This window comes from Pleurodeles waltl, chromosome 10 (genome assembly GCF_031143425.1).
Source record: "Pleurodeles waltl isolate 20211129_DDA chromosome 10, aPleWal1.hap1.20221129, whole genome shotgun sequence".
Lineage (NCBI taxonomy): Eukaryota > Metazoa > Chordata > Amphibia > Caudata > Salamandridae > Pleurodeles > Pleurodeles waltl.
Window position 1 is genome coordinate 316,890,405 of NC_090449.1, and position 26,644 is coordinate 316,917,048.

Below are 26,644 nucleotides of genomic sequence, written 5' to 3' on the forward strand. Positions count from 1 at the left end.
CTGGCGTCGCAAAGCTAGATTGTGAAGCATAGAGCAGGCGATGATGATCTGGCCCACCTTCCTTTGTGAGTAGAATAGGGAACCACCTGTCATATGCAGGCACCTGAACCTGGCCTTCAGGAGGCCGAAGGTGCGTTCGATCACCCTCCTAGTCCGCCCATGGGCCTCATTGTAGCGTTCCTCTGCCCTGGTCCTGGGATTCCTCACTGGGGTCAGTAGCCATGACAGGTTGGGGTAACCAGAGTCCCCTAATAGCCACACCCCGTGCCTCTGGAGTTGACCCATCACATGAGGGATGCTGCTATTCCGCAGGATGTAGGCGTCATGCACTGAGCCAGGGAACATAGCATTTACCTGGGAGATGTACTGGTCTGCCAAACATACCATATGTACATTCATCGAATGATAACTCTTCCGGTTCCTGTACACCTGTTCACTCCTGTGGGGGGGGACCAGAGCTGCATGTGTCCCATCACTGGCACCTATGATGTTAGGGATATGTCCAAGGGCATAGAAGTCACCTTTAACTGTAGCCAAATCCTCCACCTGAGGGAAAACGATGTAGCTCCTCATGTGTTTCAGCAGGGCAAACAACACTCTGGACAACACGTTGGAAAACATAGGCTGGGACATCCCTGATGCCATGGCCACTGTTGTTTGAAATGACCCACTTGCTAGGAAATGGAGCACTGATAGCACCTGCACTTGAGGGGGGATTCCTGTGGGATGGCGGATTGGTGACATCAGGTCTGGCTCCAACTGGGTACACAGTTCCTGGATTGTGGCACGGTCAAACCTGTAGGTGATGATTAAATGTCACTCCTCCATTGTCAACAGGTCCACCAGCGGTCGGTACACCGGAGGATTCCGCCATCTCCTCACATGTCCCAGCTGACGGTGCCTAGGAAGGACAACAGCGACCACAGAGTCAACCAATTCAGAGGTATGTACCCACAGCTACACAGAACACGACACAAAATACCCAAAACTTTCTGTATGTGTGTTGACTCCAGGCCTAGGTATGTGTGACGCAGTTGAAAATGAAGCCATGTGGGCCCCTGAAATGTCGGATGCCTGACCTCTAAAGTGGGACAATGGGATGTGAGGTAACTGCGCTGGCGTTGTACACCGTTGCGGTAGGCGGTCGTAGACCGCGGCGCAATGCTGCATTGGTTAACATAGGACCCTATGGGTCCCAGGAGCCAATGGTGAAGTGCGCCGGCGGTGATGATATGCACCGCCGCGGACGTCACCGCCGCGGACGTGACCGCCATTTTCTATCTGTTCAATCACTCGATACCTGATCTTCGACAGGAGAGGACCTACACTGCAAATGCTGCTGTGACCTCGGTCTGGAAGAGACAATGGCACGTGCGTCTGGGGAAAGGGCCCCTGCCTTCACTGCATAGGAGTTGGAGAAGCTCGTGGACGAGGTCCTCCCCCAGTACACGCTACTCTACGGTCCTCCAGACCAACAGGTGAGTACATAGGGTGCAAGTTGTATGGGCTATGCCGGGGTGGAGAGGGCTGGATGTAAGTAGGAAGGGGGCAGAGTTCTGCGAGCATGAAGGAGTGTGAATGTATGTGCCACATGGCAAGGGCAGGGATGTGGGCCACTCACTTCGAGGGTGCAGTTGGTAATGACTTCTCTTCTTCCCCTGTACATATCATGTAGGTCAGCGCCCACCAGAAGAAGGATATTTGGCGTGCCATCGCCAAGGACGTCTGGACCGTGGGGGTCCACCAGAGACGGAGCACCCACTTCCGTAAAAGATGGGAGGACATTCGCCGCTGGAGCAAGAAGACGGCGGAGGGTCAGCTGGGGATGGCCTCCCAACGTGGTAGGGGTGCCCGTCGCACCATGACCCCCCTGATGTTCCGGATCCTGGCGGTGGCCTACCCTGAGTTGGATGGGCGCATGAGGGCATCACAGCAGACACAAGGGGGTGAGTACACTCACATTCTGCTGACTTTGCGCGCAGTGGTGGGGTCTTGGTGGGGGAGGAGGGCTGTGGGTTTCCCTAGGCCAGGGCGAGTTCCGTAGGCTAGGCCCCTCCATAATGCAGGCCATGTGGCACTCCACCCCACCTCTGTAGAGTGCCAAGTACAGGTATACATGCCCCTGTGTCATCTATGTGTGCAGATGTCTATCATAGCCATGTAGGCCATATCCCAGGAACTGCATCTGTAGAGGCCAGGAACGCGGCATAGTGCAGGGGGCTGCTGTGTCTGTATTGTCCGCCAACGGTAGCGGTAAGCCATGCACTCAACCTGTCTTTCTTCTGTTTCCCCACCCCTTTTTGTGTTCTCCCTGTTCTCTTGTGCATCAGCATCATCAGGCGGAGGTACAGGGGCACCGGAGCACGAGGGGGCTGCATCCCACATGGCCATGGAGGGCCACACCACAGACTCTGAATACACCAGTGGGACGGAGGGTGAGGGGAGCTTCACGGCGGTCTCCGAATCAGCAACCAGCGACACGGACTCGTCCTCCGATGGGAGCTCCCTTGTGGTGGTGGCAAAATCTGTGCCCCCCACTCCTACAGGTACAGCCGCCACCCCCCCTACCAGCACCGCCCTCCCAGCAGCCCCTCAGCGTTCGCCCCGTGCCCGCTCATCCAGGAGGGTGGGCATCACCTTCACCCCAGGCACCTCAGCCCCTGCCCCTGCCACCCCTGCTGCCCTCAGTGAGGAGGCCATTGACCTCCTCAGGTCACTCACTGTTGGGCAGTCTACCATTGTGTATGCCATCCAGGGTGTAGAAAGGGAGTTGCAACACACTAATGCATTCCTGGAGGGCATTCATTCTGGTCAGGCTGCCCATCATCGAACCCTGCAATCTCTGGCCTCAGCACTGATGGCAGCCATTGTCCCTGTGTCTAGCCTCCCCCCTCCAACTTCCTCCACCCAGACCCAATCCCCTGTACCTCAGCCTATCCCAAGCACACCATCAGACCAGCCTGCACACACGTCAACACACAAGGGCAGCTCAGGCAAACATAGGCACCACACATCCCACAGGCACTCACACAAGCATCACCCACATACAGACACAGCAACATCCACTGCCTCCACTCTGTCCCCCTCCTCGTCGTTTCCCTCCTCCCTCCCAGTGTCGTCTACACTCTCACCTGCATGCACTACCACTACAGCCACTAGGACTCGCACCAGAACACCCAGCACCACACCCCGCTCACCTGCACTCACCACCCCCACTACCATTTACACGTCCCCTGTGTCCTCTCCCAGTGTGTCTGTGACGCCCCCTCCCAAAGTACACAAACACGGGCACACACACCCAACATCCATCCACCTCACGACAGCCTCCAGAGCATGACCTGCACCCAAAGCATCAAAAGTTACACCTCCTACAACCACCTCCTCTTCCTCCACTCCCAGACCCCCTCCAGCTACCCGTCCCAGTGTTCGTCAGAAAATTTTCCTGAGCAACCTTGACCTCTGTCCCACCACCCTCCCCCTCCAATTCATATTTCCCGTAGTAGCACCTCAGCCAAAAAAAGTATGGTACCAGCGGTGGCTGTTAGAGGTATGTGGAGTGCACCGGGCACCAGGGCAGCCAGTGTGACACGGAGCCAAAGCACTGCCAGTCCACCCCCTGTGAAGCACCAGAAGTTAGACAGTGCCCGACGGGAGAGGGTGAAGACTCCTGCAGGCAAAGCCGCTCACAAGGGTCCCAGGGGGGAGTGTCGAGTCAGCTGTGACTCCGCCCAAGGTGGGGAAGGGGCAGAAGAATTCGCCAAAGTCTGGGAAGAGCAGCACGGGGAGAAGGCCGCTATCCTCCCCGCTGCCCAGGACGCCACCGCCAGCCCCATCGTCACTGGTCCGGAGACCACCGCCAGAGTCAGTGCCCAGGAGGGCAGCACAATCGTCACTGGTCAGGAGACCACCGCTCGTCACTGGTCAGGAGACCACCGCCAGAGTCAGTGCCCAGGAGGGCACCGGCAGCCACAGCCCCGCTGGGCAATGAGGGACTGCCATGGCACACACCGCTGCACAGGTCAGAGACAGCAAAGTCAAGCACCGCTGAACAGGGCAAAGACCGCCATGGCAAGCACCGCTGAACAGGGCAAGCACCGCTGAACATGGCAAGCACCGTTGAACAGGCCAAGCACCGCTGAACAGGCCAAGCACCGCTGAACAGGGCAAAGACCGCCATTGCAAGCACCGCTGAACATGGCAAGCACCGCTGAACAGGGAAAGCACCGCTGAACATGGCAAGCGCCGCTGAACAGGCTAAGCACCGCTGAACAGGGCAAGCTCCGCTGAACAGGGCAAAGACCACCATGGCAAGCACCGCTGAACATGGCAAGCACCGCTGAACAGGCCAAGCACCGCTGAACAGGGCAAGCACCGCTGAACAGGGCAAAGACCGACATGGCAGGCACCGCTGAACAGGGCAAGCACCGCTGAACATGGCAAGCACCGCTGAACAGGCCAAGCACCGCTGAACAGGGCAAGCACCGCTGAACAGGGCAAAGACCGCCATTGCAAGCACCGCTGAACATGGCAAGCACCGCTGAACAGGCCAAGCACCGCTGAATAGGGCAAGCACCGCTGAACAGGGCAAAGACCGCCATGGCAAGCACCGCTGAACAGGCCAAGCACCGCTGAACAGGGCAAGCACCGCTGAACAGGGCAAAGACCGACATGGCAGGCACCGCTGAACATGGCAAGCACCGCTGAACAGGGCAAGCACCGCTGAACAGGCCAAGCTCCACTGAACAGGGCAAGCACCGCTGAACAGGGCAAAGACCGCCATGGCAAGCACCGCTGAACATGGCAAGCACCACTGAACATGGCAAGCACCGCTGAACAGGCCAAGCACCGCTGAACAGGGCAAGCACCGCTGAACAGGGCAAAGACCGCCATGGCAAGCACCGCTGAACAGGGCAAGCACCACTGAACATGGCAAGCACCGCTGAACAGGCCAAGCACCGCTGAACAGGGCAAGCACAGCTGAACAGGGCAAAGACCGCCATGGCAAGCACCGCTGAACATGGCAAGCACCGCTGAACAGGCCAAGCACAGCTGAACAGGCCAAGCACCGCTGAACAGGGCAAGCACCTCTGAACAGGGCAAAGACCGCCATGGCAAGCACCGCTGAACATGGCAAGCACCGCTGAACAGGGCAAACACCGCTGAACATGGCAAGCACCGCTGAACAGGCCAAGCACCGCTGAACAGGGCAAGCACCGCTGAACAGGGCAAAGACCGCCATGGCAAGCACCGCTGAACATGGCAAGCACCGCTGAACATGGCAAGCACCGCTGAACAGGGCAAGCACGGCTGAACAGGGCAAAGACCGCCATGGCAAGCACCGCTGAACATGTCAAGCACCGCTGAACAGGCCAAGCACCGCTAAACAGGGTAAGCACAGCTGAACAGGGCAAGCACCTCTGAACAGGGCCAGCACCGCCAACTCAAGCATCGTTAGCCCATGTGCGGCAGGGGCAGTGACGGAACTGGGACCGTCACAGAGAGCGTGATGCACTGTGGGCACCAGTCCCCCTCCAAAACCAATGTAGACTGTTATCCACTTGTGGGACTGTGGCTTTGCACTCCCCAGGATGAAACAGTGGGCAACCCACCCACTGCAAAGACTTGTGAGACTGTGGCTTTGCACTCCCCAGGATGAAACAGTGGGCAACCCACCCACTGCAAAGACTTGTGAGACTGTGGCTTTGCACTCCCCAGGATAAAACAGTGGGCAACCCACCCACTAAAAAGACTTGTGAGACTGTGGCTTTGCACTCCCCAGGGTACATCAATGGGCATGGAGCCCCGTCGTGGATCTAGCGTGGTGCTGTCATCTGGCTGAGGTGCCCCCCACTTCCCTTCGCCCTTAGATGCCTGTTGTATTTCTATCTGATGCTCCTGCAGTGTACTCTCCGTTTCTGGACAGGTATCGTGTGTGGGCCTCGCCCATGCATTTTGGGCCCAGTGGTCCACGGACATTGAAGTGTGCATAAGTGCACTACTAATCGTGATGTATATATTTGGAATGTGTATATATTTATGTATATATGTGCTTACTGTATTTTGATACATTACAATGGTTGTACTTCATTTCCTTTTGTCTTTGCATTCTTCCAGGGGGTTGGGGGTTGTTCCTGTGATGTTTGGTTATGCATTGGTGTGTGTGTTGTAGTGTGCGAGGGTGGGGGTGGGGGTGTTGCGTGTGTGTGTCCCTGACTTTTGCCTCCCCCCTCCCCTATGTCGTAGGTGCAGTACTCACCGTTGTCTTCGGCGCCACCGTTGCTGATGTTCGTAGAGGAGCAGGAACACAATCGCAGGGAGTATTTGGAGTTCCGGCTCCATGGTATCCTCCTTCCTCGTGGAGTGTGTTCAGGTGAGCGTTTTCCCATTGCCAAAGCTGTTTCCGCCGTGTTTTTATCCACGGAGAAGCCGCCCCGGCAAAGGTGGCAGATTGGCCTGTTGTAATACTGTGGGCGGTACTTTGTCTCCCGCCTGTCTGTTGGCGGTGACCGCCGTGCTGCTTGTCTGTACCGCTGTGGCAGTCAGAGTGTTAAAGAGGCTGTCTATGTTGGCGGTTTCCACCACGGTCATAATTCCCTTTTTTGTTCCGCCGGCCTGTTTGCGGTATTTCCGCCGCTTTAATACCGTCCGCCAGGGTTGTAATGACCCCCATAATGTTTTTTTAAACTGATCTTGTCCGTTTCCTTTGCAGCCCAAACTCAGGGAGCCACCATAAACTATGTAAGGTATGGTCCTCCATTACCATCTCAGGGTACATTTGGCATTCACAAATCACAGAGCTTTCAGACTCAATATTTATGACATCACCAAAGCCTCTTGAGGACAATACAGGACCATATAGCTAATAAATAACTACATGTTACATATTACTTGTATATTGAAAGTGACTGAGGGTGGCAGGTGTGAGATCTAAGTTAAGGTCTTTCCATAAGTTCCACCATCTCCATCATTTGTGGACGGTAGAAATTAAGTGTGATTAAGACACTGAATAGGTATTGAAGCAAATGCATTGTGATTATAGTTTTAAACCATGGTAGAGGTACATTATTTAATATATTGTATGTGCAAACAGATATTTTATATTCGAGACAATGTATGGTGGTAATGGTTGCTAAGGTTCATTGTGTACAAACAAGGTGGGTGGGGAACATTAATATCCTATAACAGCTTCTGGGTTTTTAGGTCTTTTAAGTTCTTGTACAATACCCACCAGTGCACTTATAACTTTTTTTTGTTCCTGGTAGCTCATTACTTTTTAGTTCGTGTAGCTGTTTTGATGGTCGAGGGGTCTTTGGTTTCCCACTCCCAATTAAGCCTAGTTAAGGTGAAAAGTACATTTGCCCCTGCAAACTGGCTCAGAGTGGTTGTTCTGCCTTGGTGAGGAGGTGTGATACTTTAAAAATCTTTGTAGATGTTTGGAACATGTGCAAAGGAATTTTAACAAATGCAATGGAGGGGGTTTTATTACTGCACCACTTGCCTTCAACAGTGGTGGGGGTTAGATTAATTTGCTTTAATTTTGTCACCCTTCCCAAGGTCGAGGCTAATTGTGTTACCCAGCCCTACCTTGCCCAGTAGAGGAAATAATCCACCAACACCTTGCCTAAAACCGAGGACTTTTATTTGTTCCTCCAACCTTCAGTTGTTTTACATCTCCCCTTGCTAAGGGGCAGAGGTGCTATGTATGGTTACCACCTGGCTGGTCCAACGTGGAGCGGGGTTTGATTTTGCCCTTGGGCCTGCCCTTGGCTTGCCCAACGGTAGGGGGTATGTACTTTCTCTCATACTGCGATGTGCCTAAGCTAGTGGGTGGAAATGTTTCCGCCCCAGCCTTGCTTAGAAGCAGAAACGGTTTGTGTTAGGACCCCACCTCTATCCGTGCATCGTGTTCAACCTTACCGAGATGATGCAGGGTTACCTCTAAGCTATCCAGCGCTTCAATAGCCGGCAGTGTTTGGCAGGCCAAGGAGCAGAGGGAGATTTTGATCTTGTCAAGACCACTACAATAGTGCCTGTTCGGATATTTTCTGTATGTGCTACTTTGACTCACCCTTCAGCAGGATAAGGAAGCATGTTTCTATGCCTCACCTTTGGGTATGGCACAAGTGATTTTTATTCCAAGCACATGGTCAGTACAGGGCTTGCAAAGACTCTTTCTAGCTTGGTGAATGGGTTTATTTAAGAGTACAGTGCACCCTCCTCTTCCATCTTTGGGTAAGGTAGCAGTATTCAAATCCTCCAAACACTTGGGGAACGTGGAGGAAGCAGGCTGGCCACTGTGTTATTTTCCTTAACCCCTCACCGTAACTGGGGTGACATAGATACCATCACCTACCATGGCCAAGGGAGAGACTTGAATTCTTTAATTTGTAACCTTTGCATGTGTTTGCAAACATCTGAAGATATGTACAAACACCTGCAAAGAATTTAAAAAGCCTTAAAAAAAAGTCTGGGCCATTGCTTATCTTATTTAATTCACCCCTCCATGGCTTTCGACAATTAAGCAGCATTTTTTGCTTTTTACTGGTTCTATCTAGCACACCGGCTGAGATATTTTTTAACCACCCCCACATTGCCCAAGAGTGGAGTGGTGTACTTACCCACCTCCCTCCTTGTCGAAGCACAAGAGTTTGATATTTCTTTCCACCTTTTTGATCAAGTTTGAGAGGCGATGGTGAATTTATGGGCCAGCTAGATGGTGCCCTTATGCCACCTTCACATTTGTGAAGATGGCACAGAAGCAGCGGTGATCTGCTTCAGTCTTCCCATGCCCTCCAAATGTTGTGAGACACTCAAGGCAGATGCAACCGGGAGCTGCCAATGTGCCCTGTAAAGATTTACAAAGAGGATGCAGGACTGACTCTAAGCCGAGCCATTCCTAAGTGACTGACTTCGTTTTGCTCTTAGCAGCCAAAGTGCTCAATCGTCTGAGAGAACCACAAGGGAGTGAGTCACCTCTTAGCTGCCCCACTATTTTTTTTTCCAAACTAACCCTCACCCTCAGTAAGACAAGGAGTAAAGTCTACACCTTTCCCTCACTGGCCCTTAGTCAAGGTGACGGACAAGGGCTCAAATTGTAGGTGGCTGGCCTGGTTTGTAGGAGGTACCTAAGGTAATTACACCTTACACCAGGTTCAGTTATCCCTTATTAGTGAAATGTAGTCAGTGTTCTAGCAGCTTAGGCTGTCTAGAGGTAGCTGTAGCAGAGCAGCTTAGGCTGAACTAGGAGACATGCAAAGCTCCTGCAATACCACTATATTTACACAGTACTTATACACAATAAAAGACAATACCCAGTGTTACCAAAAATAAAGGTACTTTATTTTAGTGGCACAAGGCCAAAAATATCTTAGAGACAATACTCCTTCTGGAGTTAAGTATTATACACAATATATACACTAGAGACTAAAATCAGGTAAGTAAATAGTCATAGAATAGGGAGGGCACAGTAGAACACACAATAGAATGCAATAGGCCTAGGGGCAACACAAACCATATACTAAGAAAGCGGAATGCGAATTACGAATTCCCCCCTAGGCAAGCGAAGTGTGTAGAGGGGCGCTGGGAGTGTAAGAAATCACCAAAGGTAAGTAAAATAGCCCACCCCAGAGCCCAGGAAAGTAGGAGTAAAGTACTGCAAGTTTCCCCAGGGCACACTACAAGTCATGATAAGAGATATTGCAAGAACCAAGCAAGACTGCAATCAACAAATGGTGTATTCCTGGACCTGAAGACCTGTGAAGAGAGGAGACCAAGTCCAGAAGTCGCAGAAGATTCCAGGAAGGACGGGAGCCCCTGCCAACCCAGAAGATGGTGCAAAAGAGGATTCTTCGGTTAGAAGAAGTCTGCAGAAGAGCACCAAAGAAGACGGCTGTGGGTTCCTGCATGGTGCTGGGGATGTCCCACGTCGGGATGTTAGATGCAGGCTGCTTGCGTTGCTGGATTCCTCCAACAAACCTTGGTTCAAATAATGTCCCAGTTTGCATCAAAATGGCACTACCTGGACCCAGGAGGGACCTGGGAGCCTCAATTCGGACTGAGGAGGCAGAGGGGGCTCCCAGCACTGGAGAGAGCCCACAGATGACCAGGCAGCACCCACGGGAGTCCCTGGACATGGGGACAAAGAAGATGTAAAGTGCGGTTGGTGCAGCACAACAAAAGAAGGTCCCACACCGCCGGAGAACAACTCCGTAAGTTGTGCGTCACAGGATGGAGTGCTGGGGACCTGGGTTACACTGTGCATGAAGGATTCTTGGAAGAAGTGCACAGAAGCCCAAGGAGCTGGAGATGACGCGGTGCACAGGTCTACTGTCGCAAACCAGGAAGGCAAGCTCTTACCTCCTCCAAATTTGGACAGCTGGACCTTAGGACAGTCTAGGTCGTGTTGGTCCATCACCTGTGTTCCAGGGAGCATGCTCGTCATCAGGAAAGGAGTCCCAGAGAACCGGTCGTCGTCGCGGAAGGGTGCCTGCAGGAGCTGGGAAGTGACTCCGTCACTCCACGGGAGATTCCTTTGTTCTTCTGGTGCAGGGTGAAGACAGGGAGTCCTCAGAGTGTGCACACCTTGGAAACTGTTGAAAATGCTGGCTGGAGCTGAAGTTGCAGGTCACAGGAGTCGTCCTTGGTACTTTGTTGCAGTTACAACGGTTCCTGGTGCAGTCTGCGGTTGATCCGATGGTCAGAAGCTGAAGCAGAGGATGCAGAGGATTCCTGCAGGAGTCTTCCAAGCTGAATCTGAAGAGACACCCACAGGATAGCCCTGAGAGGGGAATTGGCTACCTACCCAGGTATGCACCTATCAGGAGGGGTCTCTGACGTCACCTGCTGGCACCAGCCACTCATAGATCTCCAGAGTGTCCCCACACAATGGAAAACAAGATGGCTAATGCCAGGGACACACTGGAGGAGCTCTGGGCACCACCCCTGGGGTGGTGATGGACAGGGGAGTTGTCAATCCCCTTTCCTTTGTCCAGTTAAGTTCCAGAGCAGGGACTGGGGGTCCCTGAACCGGTGTAGACTGGCTTATGCAAGGAGTGCACCATCTGTGTCCTTCAAAGCATTTCCAGAGGCTCTGGGAGGCTGCCCCTCCCAAGCCTGTAACACCTATTCCCAAAGGGAGAGGTTGTAACACCCTCCTCCCAAAGGAAATGCACTGTTCTGCCTTCCTGGGACTGGGCTGCTCAGACCCCAGGAGGGCAGAAACCCATCTGTGAGGGGGCAGCAGCTGTACCTGCAGCGCAATCCTCAGAGAACTGGTTTGGCAGTACTGGGAGCCCATGATGGAGCACCCAGGATGCATGGGTTTGCCCCCCAATATCAGATTTGGAATGATCATAGACAATTCACATGGCCATATTCGGAGTTACCATTCTGAAGCTACATATAGGTATTGACCTATATGTAGTGCACGCGTGTAATGGTATCCCTGCACTCACGAAGTCCGGGGAATTGGCCCTGAACAGCGTGGGGGCACCTTTGCTAGTGCAAGGGTGCCCTCACACTTAGTAACTCTGCATCTTGCCTTCAGTAAATGAAGTTTAGACATATAGGTGACTTATAAGTTACTTAAGTGCAGTGAAAATTGTTGTGAAATAGTGTGGGCTCTATTTCACTCAGCTTTCAGTGGCAGTCCTGAAGAAAGGTTTGTCTGAGCTCCTTATGGGTGGCAAAAGAAGTGCTGCAGCCCATAAGGAACTCCTGGAACCCCAATGCCCTGGGTACCTAGGTACCATATACTAGGCATTTATAAGGGGGTCCAGTGTGCCAACTGGAATTGGGATATGAAGTCACTAAACTATAGTGACTAATTTGGAAGTGGAGAGAGCATAAGCACTGGAGTTTTGCTTAGCAGAACTTCAGTGACACAGTTAAGCACTACTGCCAACACGCACATAGGCCACAAACTATGATGCCTGGGATCCTGGCTAGCAGGATCCCAGTGAGACAGGCAAAACACAGTGACAAATTGGGTTTTAACTATGAGCATTGGGGTCCTGGCTAGCGAGATCCCAGTGAGACAGTAAAAACACACTGACAAACACTCACAAACAGGCCAAGAATTTGGGGGTAACTATGCTAGAAACAGGCTAGTTTCTCACACATATATTTTTCTAATCTTGGGCAAGGCAGGTGGAGTGTAATGCTACTTCACATTTTCAGGGCAGTGAACCTCCCACCTTAGATAGAGTAGATATTAGCATGTCAGGCCCCTGCCTTGGGCAAGACAAGAAGGGAAGCCATGTTTCAGGTGTAGTTGGGTAATAATTGGAGGAACATCTCATTGAAGCAGCTGCGAGCTGCCAACTCTTATGTGGCCAGTGAAAATGTGAGTCATGAAGGAACAGGGCATCTGTCATCTGCCTTGGGCTGTGTGTTTTCAGTGGCACTCACCTTTTGACACGGTGAAGGGGCAAAGTTTCTGCCTATCTACCTTGTTCAAGTGACAGGACTCTGTAATTGAATTTCTAATCCTCCCTGACCGTTGGTAAGACTGGGGAATGTGTACTCTGTCAAGGCTGTTTTATTTTTGTGCTTACTCTTGGTGCTGTGTAAGCCAGGGGTAAGTATAAAAAAGAGCATGTGTCTTTCTTTAGTCTCTTCCCTGCCTGTGTGAGAGGCCGAGGACAGAACTTCAGCATACTGGAATATCCCCTAGCTCACTGTGCTGCACTATATTTTCTGGTTTTCAGCAATGATCAAGAATATTGTATGGAGGTTTGTGAGAACTGGTCAATATGTATGAGCCAATTACATTTTCATTATTTGAAAAATCGTTTCAATTTTACCTGCTAGTCACAAACATAGATATATAAATAGCTGACACACATGCATTGAACAACCACATTTTTCTTACATCTCCAAAATGTATGAACAAAAATTCACCAGACCACGAAAAAACTTAGAATAACAGAAAGGCTGCTGTGCACCCCTGTTGAAATTTAATTGTGATTAGGCTAGTCATCAAATTTGGGAACTCTTTAAATTTTTAGTGCATTTGCTCCATCTACTCCAAATTTGCCACAGTAGAGTACTGTGTATTGAAAGCTGTTTTGTAATAGTTGCAAATTTATCGATGGTGAGAAAAATTAGGTGATGTGACATCTTCCGTAACCCGAGAGGCATAGTTGCACCTCATTTTTATATTATACATGCCATATTTGGTTGCATTTATTTCACAAGTTGCAGTGGTAAAACACAAGAACTGTGAAATATGGAAAATATTGTGTGGTTCCCAGGGAAATATGTATTTCATGATCGTAGTGAACCCAACCAAATCTGCAGACCTTCGTCATGGTCAGTGCTACTAGTATTATGAAGAGTGGAGGACCAACTTGTCTAATGTATGCCCCATAAATGCTAATTATGTGGCACATTCTACAGCTGTATTATTTTGTTTAATTTGAGCTGTAAACATTTTTTCTGAAATATGTAAATTATGTGAAAAAGTTGAAAATCGATAATAGTGTGGTAAATGCTGCAGACACAGACTCATTTAAACACCTTCACAGTTGTTTTATTAACAATTTATTCATGAAAGGTAAAAAAAATCGAATTACAATCCGCCTCTTTTGTTTACTGCACCTTGAAGGAAACAACTTTTTGAAGCTCACTATCCCAAAATAAACATGCAACTTTAGAAAATATATGACGGGTAACTCGTGTAATGTGATCCTATATATCCATTTCTTTGTTCTGGTGACATTTACAAGCCACTGTATATTGGGCCTTGTAATTTAAGATGCCATCAGAACACCTCGACACTTTATTCGACCCTAATGTACAGTTACCCTTTATATGTTTTGGATGTATTACATACATAGATGTTTCCGGTACATAAAGTCCAATTTATAAATCCAATATTTCACATTTAACTGTAAAATATGGAAAATATGCCATGGTGTCCTGTTCAATATGGGTTTCATCTTCATAATGACAGCCCTTAAAACTCTTTAGAGAGCTTTACCAATGTCCTGTCTTCTGGGAGGAGACCACATAGAGAACCTAATTATGGAGCAAGATAGTCTAAGTTTAAAAACATATACAGGGAGTGCAGAATTATTAGGCAAATGAGTATTTTGACCACATCATCCTCTTTATGCATGGTGTCTTACTCCAAGCTGTATAGGCTCGAAAGCCTACTACCAATTAAGCATTTTAGGTGATGTGCATCTCTGTAATGAGAAGGGGTGTGGTCTAATGACATCAAAACCCTATATCAGGTGTGCATAATTATTAGGCAACTTCCTTTCCTTTGGCAAAATGGGTCAAAAGAAGGACTTGACAGGCTCAGAAAAGTCAAAAATAGTGAGATATCTTGCAGAGGGATGCAGCACTCTTAAAATTGCAAAGCTTCTGAAGCGTGATCATCGAACAATCAAGCGTTTCATTCAAAATAGTCAACAGGGTCGCAAGAAGCGTGTGGAAAAACCAAGGCGCAAAATAACTGCCCATGAACTGAGAAAAGTCAAGCGTGCAGCTGCCACGATGCCACTTGCCACCAGTTTGGCCATATTTCAGAGCTGCAACATCACTGGAGTGCTCAAAAGCACAAGGTGTGCAATACTCAGAGACATGGCCAAGGTAAGAAAGGCTGAAAGACGACCACCACTGAACAAGACACACAAGCTGAAACGTCAAGACTGGGCCAAGAAATATCTCAAGACTGATTTTTCTAAGGTTTTATGGACTGATGAAATGAGAGTGAGTCTTGATGGGCCAGATGGATGGGCCCGTGGCTGGATTGGTAAAGGGCAGAGAGCTCCAGTCCGACTCAGACGCCAGCAAGGTGGAGGTGGAGTACTGGTTTGGGCTGGTATCCTCAAAGATGAGCTTGTGGGGCCTTTTCGGGTTGAGGATGGAGTCAAGCTCAACTCCCAGTCCTACTGCCAGTTCCTGAAAGACACCTTCTTCAAGCAGTGGTACAGGAAGAAGTCTGCATCCTTCAAGAAAAACATGATTTTCATGCAGGACAATGCTCCATCACACGCGTCCAAGTACTCCACAGCGTGGCTGGCAAGAAAGGGTATAAAAGAAGGAAATCTAATGACATGGCCTCCTTGTTCACCTGATCTGAACCCCATTGAGAACCTGTGGTCCATCATCAAATGTGAGATTTACAAGGAGGGAAAACAGTACACCTCTCTGAACAGTGTCTGGGAGGCTGTGGTTGCTGCTGCACGCAATGTTGATGGTGAACAGATCAAAACACTGACAGAATCCATGGATGGCAGGCTTTTGAGTGTCCTTGCAAAGAAAGGTGGCTATATTGGTCACTGATTTGTTTTTGTTTTGTTTTTGAATGTCAGAAATGTATATTTGTGAATGTTGAGATGTTATATTGGTTTCACTGGTAATGATAAATAATTGAAATGGGTATATATTTTTTTTTGTTAAGTTGCCTAATAATTATGCACAGTGATAGTCACCTGCACACACAGATATCCCCCTAACATAGCTAAAACTAAAAACAAACTAAAAACTACTTCCAAAAATATTCAGTTTTGATATTAATGAGTTTTTTGGGTTCATTGAGAACATGGTTGTTGTTCAATAATAAAATGAATCCTCAAAAATACAACTTGCCTAATAATTCTGCACTCCCTGTATATATACACATTACGCAGCACATTCTCTGGCTGCATTATTTTTCATCCATTTGAACTAGAAACATTGTCCAATGCATTGTCAACAATTTAAACAGGAAAGGTAAATAACTCCAAACATTGTAATCTCAGTCAGTGCTCACTGTGAACTGTACTTTGTAGAAAACAGTTTTTCACACCACAAACTCCAAAATAAAATGTAATATAAGAAAAATATATAACATGCATCATATGTACACAGTTCTACATTGTCATCTTGGGGTTCTGGTGTCATTTACAAACCAGTCTGCCTTTGCTCTTTATGGTTCATGATGTCCCCTCAACCCAAATATTAAAGTCCTGTAAAAGTTACATAATTTAATATGATCTTAGTTTACATTAAAAAAAAAACTATAAATTCACAGAAAAACACAAAATTTAAATTAAGCATTCAAATGAACTGTCAACAATTAAGTTATTTAACATATAATCAGCAATTACATCAAGGTTGTCATTCAAAATATCAGTGATGTAACATGTGAACTTACAAGCAGTGCATCGCACAGGCTCAAGTTATAGTTAGCGCACTTAACAATAATTGGCAAATTAAGGTGTTTTTTTAATGCTGTTTTTCAACTCATTTCAACACCTAACGATAATATTTCTTTAACGTTTAGTTTTTTTCTGAGAATTTATGGATTATGATAACATAAGATAATATCTTATTATTATACTTAAATATAACATAACTTTAATCTTTGCTTATTTCTGTGCATTTCAAATTTTTCTTTCTAAGAAAAGATCATATACCTAACTATAACATCTCTTTACCCTTTGTTTTTTCAGTAAAATTCTAGTTTTTTTTTTTATCATATGTAATGGCCATGCACAGTAGGGGGTTGGCCCAGGTCCACCTCCCACGGATGGCCAATCACTTGCAGCCTGCCCTCCATGGTCAGCTTGCTTACCCTGCCCCTGCCCCACCACCCCCTGACCTCTCTTCTCTCTCTTGCTTACCTTTCGTTCACTGTCTGCATGGCCTTGCCCATTACTCCTGCTCTCCAGGATCATCCTGCTACCACAACCCATGTGGGCTGACGTCTGTGATCAGCTTGTTTCTCCTTCCCCCTGACCTCCATTCTGTGTAGGAGTGCCCCTGCACCCTCCCTCCTGCACTCCATTTTCCATGTGTGTGCCCCTTCCCACTCCACCCTGCCTTGTATGCTGTTTTTTGCTGCTTCTGCCCATGCCAGCCTGCCCTCGAGGTCAGCACACTGCCCCTACCATTGTTCCAGCATATACTGTGTTAAATGGATTAAAAATGTTCTGTAGTTGCCAAGCATTATTAGACTCTGTCTGCACTTTACATTTTGGCATCCTGCGTTAATCACAGTCGTGGTCTATTCATATTATATTTGGTTGTGTTTAATATTTTTAGAGTGAGTCATATCGGATACTCCTGGGTTGAGAAGTTGTAGCAGACTAATGTATTGTTTAGTGATGGATTATATTAAATAGTGGGTGGCTAGATACTGATATGGATCTTTGCAGGGGATTATGAGCAGGGACACGTTTACTGGAAGACACTGTTGTTTGATTCATTCCACTGGTGCATACATTTGTCCATTCTGTGACTTCATGTGGCTATTACGTTTTAAGGCATATGTGCCAATTACTGTGGATTTCACACCATTCGTAGGTCAAGCCTACTAAAAGAGCTATTGTGGCCTTACCAAGAAAGTACTGAGGCTTACAGTACCCATTTCTCACTCTCATTTGGTCTCTTCTCATTCCGTGGCTTTTTCCTTGCCCCAGCTTGTCATCTTGTGTTCGTCCATCCCCTAGAGCATACCCTCTTTACCATCTCCCTGACTGACTGGCTTCTATCCTTCCACTGCACACTTTTAGTGAGCTTTTTTTGTTTTGATTAAGCACTCCATGAGAGTGCATGTGTTTCCAGCTGTTTCCTTCACTCCCTCTTGTGTTCTCCCTAGATGCCCATCTCCTGTGCTCAGGGTTCCTCTCTAATGTACTTTTTCTCCACCCCTTGTGCTTTGTGTTGTTCTCCACCTCATATGCTTTTTCCCGCTCCCTGTGTTGCTGTCATCGTGTGATTTTGCAGCATGATTTATCTCCCTTGCCCCCTGCGTTTTCTCCATTTGTGCTTCTCCCCAACCCATATTGCGCTGTCCTCTGGGCATTGATTTTCCCACTTGGCTCCTACCAGCCCTTCATTCATCCTCTGTTACACCACCCATCCTTGCGTTCATATTTTTTATGAATTTGTCTTTTGATGGAAAAAAGGCCTTTTTTTCCTTCAACTATCCAAATTGGCACCCTCCATCTGAAAATAAAAATTTAAAGGAAATGGGGGAAGTATTCCTTCTGACGTATGCTTGCAACAGTGTGATGAATTTACCGCCGATAGCAGTCATGTAATCGCTCCTTTCTTTAGCTATTTCTTTTTTTTTGGACAATGGTGCATATCATCGAGAAAAAGCCCAGTGCTGAAGAGCATCGCCAAAAGGCATTGGCAAAGCCAATGGGCCCCAAAGGTGAGACCTATTTTGCCAGTGCTTGTTTGCGTATGTCGTAGGTTTAAGTTTACTTCTTCTGGACGCTGGAACAGAAGTTTGGTGGCAAGATATAGATGTGTTGCCATAAGTGGAACTGATGTATCTTTGAAATGTTGAGTACTGTTACAGCTGGCCAATGCAACTCCTTGGAAAATCAATGACACTCGAAATGAGTAAAGCTTATGTTGGATGAAGAGTCAGACTCTTTGAACAATTCTGTTTATGAAAATAAACTGAACTTGTGACATATGGCCTACAAAGAAATCTAAACAGTGTTCAACACAAACTGGAGCCTTTTAAAAGCAAAGCTTGAGCAAAGTCAGACTTGATCAACTGAATCTGCTCCGACCTTTTCAGAGGTTTCGACCTGCAATAAAAAAGCATGCTATCTCTGGATGTCAGTCACCTGTGGTCATTTTTAAATCTGGCATTATCCAAGACTTTTTTATTTTACTAAAATTATCTACATAGTATACTTACTTAGAGGACCTTTCAGTCAGCCCTCTTCATCCATTAGTTAATATTGCATAATTCACATGTTTTCTGCTGATTACTGCAGCATACAGTAAAGGGCAATGGGTCATGCCACATCAGTGACTTAATTGTGAGTGACAGTATTCTTCAGTTTCAAAAGGATCTCATCCTTTTCATTCACAAAGTAGTTCCCTTCACTGTACGTGACTACTATGGTAATGTGAGGTTGTTGAAACCAAAAAATATTATTTCTAGCCAATTTTTCTTAGATTTACAAGGGCCCACTAGCTTCTTAAACAATATATTTCTGCAATAAAGACAACGAAACAAGCATTGGCAGAACCAAAAGGCAGGAGCCAACCCCAGCACTGTTGTGCCAATGGTTGTTTAGTATCCATTTGTCAAGACATCCCTCGTGTAGACAATCGCCTCTTTTTAATCTTCTGTGACACACCACTGCTTCTTATCACTATGTTTGCACCGCTGAGACTTTTCTTTTGATTTCTAGAAGTGTCTCCCCGGGAAAAGATGTGAGAGAAGCACAGATCGTGGGGTGAGGACGGACTAGCAATGAAAATGAACAAATACAAGAACCCGCCAGAGAGCTGGGGTCATAGTGAAAGCAATATTTGTTCGTTGCAGTGAGACAAGAGATAAAAGGTGGAACGAGGCGGGGGCAGTGGGGGCGGGGGAGGGGCACGAGGGAGAGAAATGAGCGCTCCATTGATTAACATTCTGCCCTGTTGCTTCTCACTGTTTTGGAGCTGCCCTCAGACCATTGCCAGGCAACCACATTGTAAAAGTACAACAGTCACTGGCGTGGAGGCATGTTCCCAGCACTCTCTCCTCGCCCAGTTTCTGACTCTCTCCCCTGCGGTCTGGTCCATGACAGGTGATGCGGACGCAGTTCGAGCCTTCCGCTTGGTGATGGCCTGGGGTGGTGGAGGAGAGAGCAGAATGGATTACAGGTGAAGAGAGGGAGGGAGGCCGGTCACCAGAGGAGCATGGCGGAAGGGCACAGTTAACCACGGGCGGAGAAGCAGGAACCAAGCGCAGCGAGAAGACGGTGCGTGCTGCAGGGAAGGTTTGAGCTGGGACCTCTCATCTTTACCGTGATGAGAAGGATTCTGTGGCGAGCTTCTCAGTCTGCCATTTCTGGGAGCCTCTTTCCTCTGTCCCGCAGTGCATTTCTTATGGCCCCCTTCTGCCTTTCCTTGCCCCTTGCTACCTTTTCTCAGTCTGCAGCCTGCTTATGTACACCGGCCGTATCCGCACTTTCTAGCGCTTAGAAACAGCTAAAATCGCCATAAACACGTTGCTGTAATTATTGAACCCAGTGTCTCCATGTAGTGCCCGTCTTCTCCTAGCGCTGTCGCTGACTCTTTTATTCCTTACTGTCCTGGGTGCCTCTTACCACATATAACTCATTGCTACTGTGCTGTAGACTACCAAAAACTCATCTTTTGATAACTAAAGAGGAAGATGAGCGAAGTTAAGTATTGTTACTTTAATGTACGCTCAGTTTTAAAATTTCGTTAACTTGTGTTTTTCTTTTCTAATAGTGGGTGGACCATTTAGGACCATCAAGGTGTGAGAGTGTGTTTTTTGAGCTGGAGGCCAAATTCTAACTGCCCTGACTCATGCACCAGCCAAGAGAGAGAATGACTGTCTTTTATGATAATGGAATGGCCCATCACCAGGGTCATTAAAGTTACCGCTACCTGGGTCATTTGAATTATGCGGGAATGCTCACTAAATTGCGCAGCAGGAAAAGGCAAATTATGTCTTGTAACGCAGCAAATTTTGTGATGGTAATACCTTGTTCTGCCATTTTTAGGTCTCTTCTGATAACAGCGTATGAGCTGTTGATTGCAAGATATTGTTTATGTACACAGGGCTCAGAGTTGGCTGATTGCTTACTATTTGTTGGCTTTATCAGCACTCTTGTTTCCTGGCTTCCCTATGGTTAGCGCAAAAAAGTCAGCATCACTTTCTCTTCTTGTGTTTGTCCCTCCCCTGGAGCATGGCCTAAGTACTATTTCCTAGCCTCAAGCTCTTCCACTACGCGAGCTTCTAGAGCTGCTTTTTTTCTTTTAGTTGCAGCACTTTTTAAGAGTGCATGTGTTTGCAGGCCATCTCCCCAATTCAGTCAAGCTCAGTGTTGTTGCTTGCCCCATCCTTCTTGTATTATTCCTTGCATGGTTTCGCCCACCACACCACATTGTTTCTTGCCAAATCCAATCTGCACCCATCCTGCATTATTGCTTGCCCTGTCATGGTTGCTTGCCTTGTCCAACATGCCACCCTCCTGCATTATTGCTTGCCCCGTCATTGTTGCTTGCCCTGTCCATCACCCCCCACCGTTTTGTTGCTTGGCCCACTTCTCCTGCCCCTCCGACCTTGTTGTTTACCCCGTCCCCTCCTACGTTGTTGCTTGCACCCACCCGTCCTGCCAAACGAAAAAGCATCATAGCTTTCTTTTTCTAACTTTCAGCCATCCTGCACAGCAGTTGCACCTCTGCACAATATGTCTAAAAGACATTGACAAAGCCAACAAGTCTCACGTAGGCCTGTTGGATTTAGGGCTGCTTCTTAAACATGATAACATTGTCTGGGAAAATGTTTCACCTAATTCAAACTAGTTTAAAACCCAAATACAGCATTAAGCAACTCAAAGGTGACCAGTCAACTTTTGTAAAGGGCCTTCCACTGTGCTGTGCTATAAAAAATTGCAAATTTTCAATTAGATGATGAATTATGTGACAAATGGGTCAAATTTGCATGCGTAAAACACTGTGGCTGCAGAATTGCATAATTCCAGTGGCACCTTCCCAAGACGTCGAACAGTGACTCCATTTCAGTGCTTCCCTTTCTCTGACAAGTCTTTTCATTATTTTCTATCTCTACAGACTTAAGATTTCTTAACCTATACATTGCAGTGCAACTGGGCAGACTATGATATACTATCTCTTACCATTGTTGATAATTCACAATAGTTGCTGTGAGATCCCTCTGCTCTCTCAGTAATGTAATAATAAACAGCATATTACTCTCTTTGGCACTGCATGTATGGATTATACCATGTACAGACGTTATGCACCAAGGCTCTAAATCAGAAACACAGCACAAGGGTTTAAACTCATGCAGTGAGAAGAAATCGGACGAAATAGATCTTTTAAGCTCGACCTGTTGTTTTCCTTCCTGAAGTGATTGTAGCAAACTTGGAGTCTCTGAGGCAGTATGCAGTGATTTCTCACATTAACTTCAGGATTCTCTTCTTCGTCTCCTTCCTTATGCATTGAGGTTAAGATGTAAGGATGAGTGGATGAGGAAGATGGCCTCAGAAGTATTTACATTTTTCGTTAAGTAATCAGGTGATTAGTCACGCGGCATTAGGGCAGTACTGTGGAGTTTGCCCTGTGCACTGTAAAAATACATGTGGGAATGTACACATCTTTCATTTCTTTTTGGTTTGACTTTGAATCAGTACATAGCGTTAAAGTAGGACAATTCTATCTCCCCATGCAGTATCTTGCCTCTCAAGAATGGTCAGTGGCAAACATTCAGATGTTGACATAAAGTTGCTATGCTAGAGAGAACCTGAATTATCTACTGAGATGATGAAAGGACTGTCTGTTGCCCATCCGCAATTGGTTTTTTAGGCATGTTGACCTCTATGAAATGAATGTGACCCAAAATTGAGTCCTTCTTTGTTCTTGGCAAGAGAAGGATTCAATTCTTTTCCATAAAATCCTTGGACATCCTCTTGATGGATCAAGTCTTGAGCAGGAGTGGGCGGGTGAAGATTCGGTTTTTATGCTTATTCAGCCGCCAGACTACTGAAAAGCTTTAGAGTTTACCAGTACATAATTTGAGCCGGTGGCTGCAGGTGGGGCCTGGCCACGTGCACTCATTTTTGGAGACAGCACTTATTTATCCGCATCAGACTTTGACCCAGAGCAAGAGAAAGAAAAAAAAAACAGAAAAGGAGAGAAGGACGAAGAGAAAGACGGAGAAAGACAGAGAAAATGAGAAAAAGGAAGAAAACAGGAGCCCTCAACAGCGAGATAAAGGGGCAGAGAGTATCTGGTGGTGGATTAAAGAGGTGTGAGGTGGAATCAAGATGATGAAGCTGTGGTATTTTACGCACACCGATATTCAATAGCGCTGGGTGTGCGCTTTCTGGGCACATTTCTGGGCCTTTGCACTTATTCTTTTACAAATCAACCACTGACCCTAGAAGTATGTGAAATCCTGATGAATTGAGGGTGTTGGCGATTGGAGCCCCCTCCCAGTACACAGAGATGAGGGTGACAGTAGACAGCTCCTCACCCCTATCTGCACTTGTAATGTGTTTAATAGAGATAACCACTCCTGCTGTGGTAATGAGAGACCTGCCTCTGCCCTTGCAATAGATTTTGGCTCAGATGCTTGCCTCGGGGTGGGGCAGTCAAGAGCGTTAGACGGTATCTTTTAACCAATTAGTCCTCTTTTGTGCATGTTCATGTAACATCCCAGGGGAACACGAGATCCACCCTCCAGGGCACTCTTTTTCCCAGGCGAGACACTTGGTAAGAAAGCATGTACTTGAAGGGTGTGCAGCGAAGCCTGACCTCTGACCTGGGCATGGCAAGTCATGCTCTGTAGAGGAACAGAGGTCGGCAGCGCTGCAAGAGCAGTGAACCTGTCGTGTTCCCAGGTGAATCAGAGCTGTTTATTAACCGCAGTGAGATTGGGGTCCCCCACAAACAAAATGTCGCCAGAGCAAAAAGTCACTTCTAGCGCCAGACAAAGAAAAGGTTCCTTCCCTTTCAGTCTAAACCTGACTTGGCTTCTTACAGGAAGGTGTAATGTTCCTCCAGGGTGTAAGAGCCAGAGCTGGACCGAGGGTCTCATTACCGCTTGAAAACAAAAGGTCCGTGTGAGTCAAGTCTGGCGCGACTGAGCAGGTTCATCGGGGCTCCGCAAAATTCAGCAGACACCATCACCAAGGACACAGAATACAAGCGCTTTTCATCAACTTTTATTTGTTTTTCTAAAACCGCAACAACTGCCCCCCATGTTACACAGAATGTATTGACTGCCACCGTAGGCATCAGATCTACTTTCACATATTAAATATTAGCATCAAACAGGCAAGAGTGTGCGTCCTGCCACCTCGTTCACGCCCTGCACCACACTGCACCGCTCTGCACTCCCTCTCTCACCTAACATGATAACATTATTTCCCCTTGTAGCCCAAGAACCTAAAATCCTAAAGCACAAAGAGTTTCTGCATCTCTCCAAGATCCTCGAAGGCGCTCTGAAACACTTATCAAGAGTTTAGGGAGTCTACTTCAAGAAGTACGTAAACAGTCTAGGTAGCGGTCCCACACTCAGGTAGCCTTAGCAAGGCATCATTATGGATGGTGAGTGCCAAGGGGGCCTTCCGTTGTCATGACAAGCACATTTCCTCGAACCCTGACAGCTCTTCCCTCCTAGAAGTTAGAGCTTCTAGTGGAATATACAATTAACTCCAGCTCTAACTCACGCCACAACTTGTGGGCCCCACTGTTGGTTTATGTACCAATCAGGGCAAGGCAGCTGAGGTAGATACAGTGCCTTTTCTCCTTCTTGCACTCTCCTGGCATACAACCCCTCTAAGACACTACCTTTAAAATGTGAATTATTGCTGTAGAATTTGCAAATATGTGACTTTGAAGATAGTTTTACTTTTCCTAGTGCAGTTTATCTACGGAAAACCAAGACCTATAACTCACCCCCAGAAAGCACCACCCAGCACCACAATAATGTATAAAAGCGTCTCTTGATTTGGAGTATACTTATTTTCACCTTCACTATTTCCCTTGTCCAATACCATCACACAGCCTGCATTTGGAATACTACAGCCATTACCACGCACGTCCTACACAACTTTGCTAACCCATGTTTGGAATTTCCGTGGACATCCAGTAGCCCTCTGTAGTGGGTAATAACACAACACATCATCTTTCCAGTCTCACATTATAAGTGGTCATAGCTCGATAGCATGCAGTAGAACTCCCTCTCTCACCTTCACGTGCAGTCCATTGCGCCAAAGCTATTTGCATATAAATATCAATAGAACTGTCACACACCAAATACCCTCCAAACACACAGATAATATTTGCATAACCATAACACACTCTGACCTGCACAATATCATACCATAAAATGCCACCTTGGCTTTTATGAAAAGCACAACACACCGGGTAACGAAGGACACCTGACCATGTGCCACCTGCTGCTGTCAATAGGAAAAGGGAAAGCCATTCAGCACCTATACTCAGAAAGGTAAGAAATCACAAAGATCTTTCAACATCAGGCTCCTTTACTTTCACATCAACTCATAGGAAGCATTTTGAATCTCAACTCTCTACACATTCCTTACCAACCACATGGCACCTAACAGCAAAGAACATAACAAGCACTTTAAAAAGTAGTTTTCTGGTCTGATTGATGCTGTTCCCAGATACAGTAAAATGGCTCCCACATGCCGATAGAACTACGATTCGATAGCAAAGGTGGCAGGCGCTATACAAATAACATATTGTGCAAAAGCTTACTGACTCGACTACGTACAGCAAAGTTATCCGTGATGTTAGAGAGACCTTACAAGATTGTGTCCATATGGTTAATTATACAATTGAAACCAGCATACACCAGACACAGTGGCCTACCATTTAACATTTGAAATAAACATTGAGGAATGTTTGTTGTGAAAAAAATGAGTTTCTGCCCGAATTAGTAGCTACCATCTGAAATAGGGAGAGCTGTCCGACCTGGATGGCAGACTAGCTCTCACATTACCCAAATTCCAAAGATTCAGCGCACAGACCATTAAAGTATCCCTCTGTTTAAATAAATGGTTCAGGCCTACACAGAGGAGAACAAATCTGTGGCTCAGATTACAGAATGAGAGACTGTATCTGTTATTTGGTTATATTACTTTTGAAGATTTTATAGTTTTTCCCAGAAGTGAGAACGTTTGTCTCTTGTGCCTATTGAACCTTACATAATGCGAATTTCGTTTTGGAGACGTGAATTAAAACGTTTGGGAATGATAAACATTTTAATACATGTTTAAAGTTTACTTCAATATATTCTCGGTTTGTTAGACACTGAGTGACCGTGTGCAGTCATACAGAGAGTACCTACAGGAAGACAGGCAGTAAGAATGAGGGGGATAGGAAAGGAGGGGGCTTGGGGACCACAGTGCCCGAATGGCTGAACATTCGTTTGCCACATTTCAGCACGTGTTGCCCCTTGTTGCAGCAATACAGTCAAACTTTGTGACAGACATATCTCTCAGTCTGCCCATACCTTACAGGTTCATATGATATGCACGAAGGCTGCCTGCCTGCAGGTTGCAGAGCTATATCCTTAGAACTTAGACAGCAGGCCAGGCTCTCAGTTACTCATGTGGGCGGTAAGGGCAGTGAACAGCACAGGGGCATATTTACAAAGTAAGTGACGCATTGGTCCCGATGCGCCACTTTTCTTGCGTCACCCCTAGCTCACCTAACGGCCCCATAGTTGCACTATATTTACAATACAGTGCACCATAGTAGTAGTTAGCGTCAACATTTTTGATGCTATTGTGGTGCTTTGCTGCACTATCATCAAAAATGTAGATGCTAGTGGAGCAAAGCACAGGTAGGCCCATTGATTACAAAGGGTGATGCATTTCAATGCCTGCTCTGAGCAGACATTAAAAATTATAGGAAAAATGGAGTAGTGAAATGTTGTAAATTTCACTGCGCCATTTTTTCGGGCCTCCCTGTGCCAGAACACCCCCTTTAGATACATTATGCCTGGCACAGGCATAATGTGGTGCAAGGATTTACAAAGTGGTGCAATGCAAGCATTGCGCCACTTTATAAATACGGTGGAGGAGAAAGGTCTCCTTAACGTCGCCTTAGCGAAAATAAAAATGATGCTAGGGCAGTGTAAGGTGGCGCTAGGGGCTTGTAAATA

The 26,644-nt window shown here is 47.1% G+C and overlaps 1 protein-coding gene across 2 annotated transcripts in view; it reads left to right on the forward strand.

Annotated features, from left to right (window-relative positions):
• LOC138261506 (ankyrin repeat and fibronectin type-III domain-containing protein 1-like) overlaps window positions 1-26,644 on the forward strand; it is a 1,513,685-nt gene that overhangs the window by 758,158 nt on the left and 728,883 nt on the right. Inside the window, exon 1 of one of the 2 annotated variants that reach the window (XM_069210504.1) lies at window positions 19,492-19,715. The exons of the other annotated variant lie outside the window; for it this stretch is intronic. The gene's annotated coding sequence lies outside the window, so the exon portion shown is untranslated. Of the gene's footprint in view, window positions 1-19,491; window positions 19,716-26,644 lie in introns of those variants that run through there. 2 annotated transcript variants of the gene reach the window in all.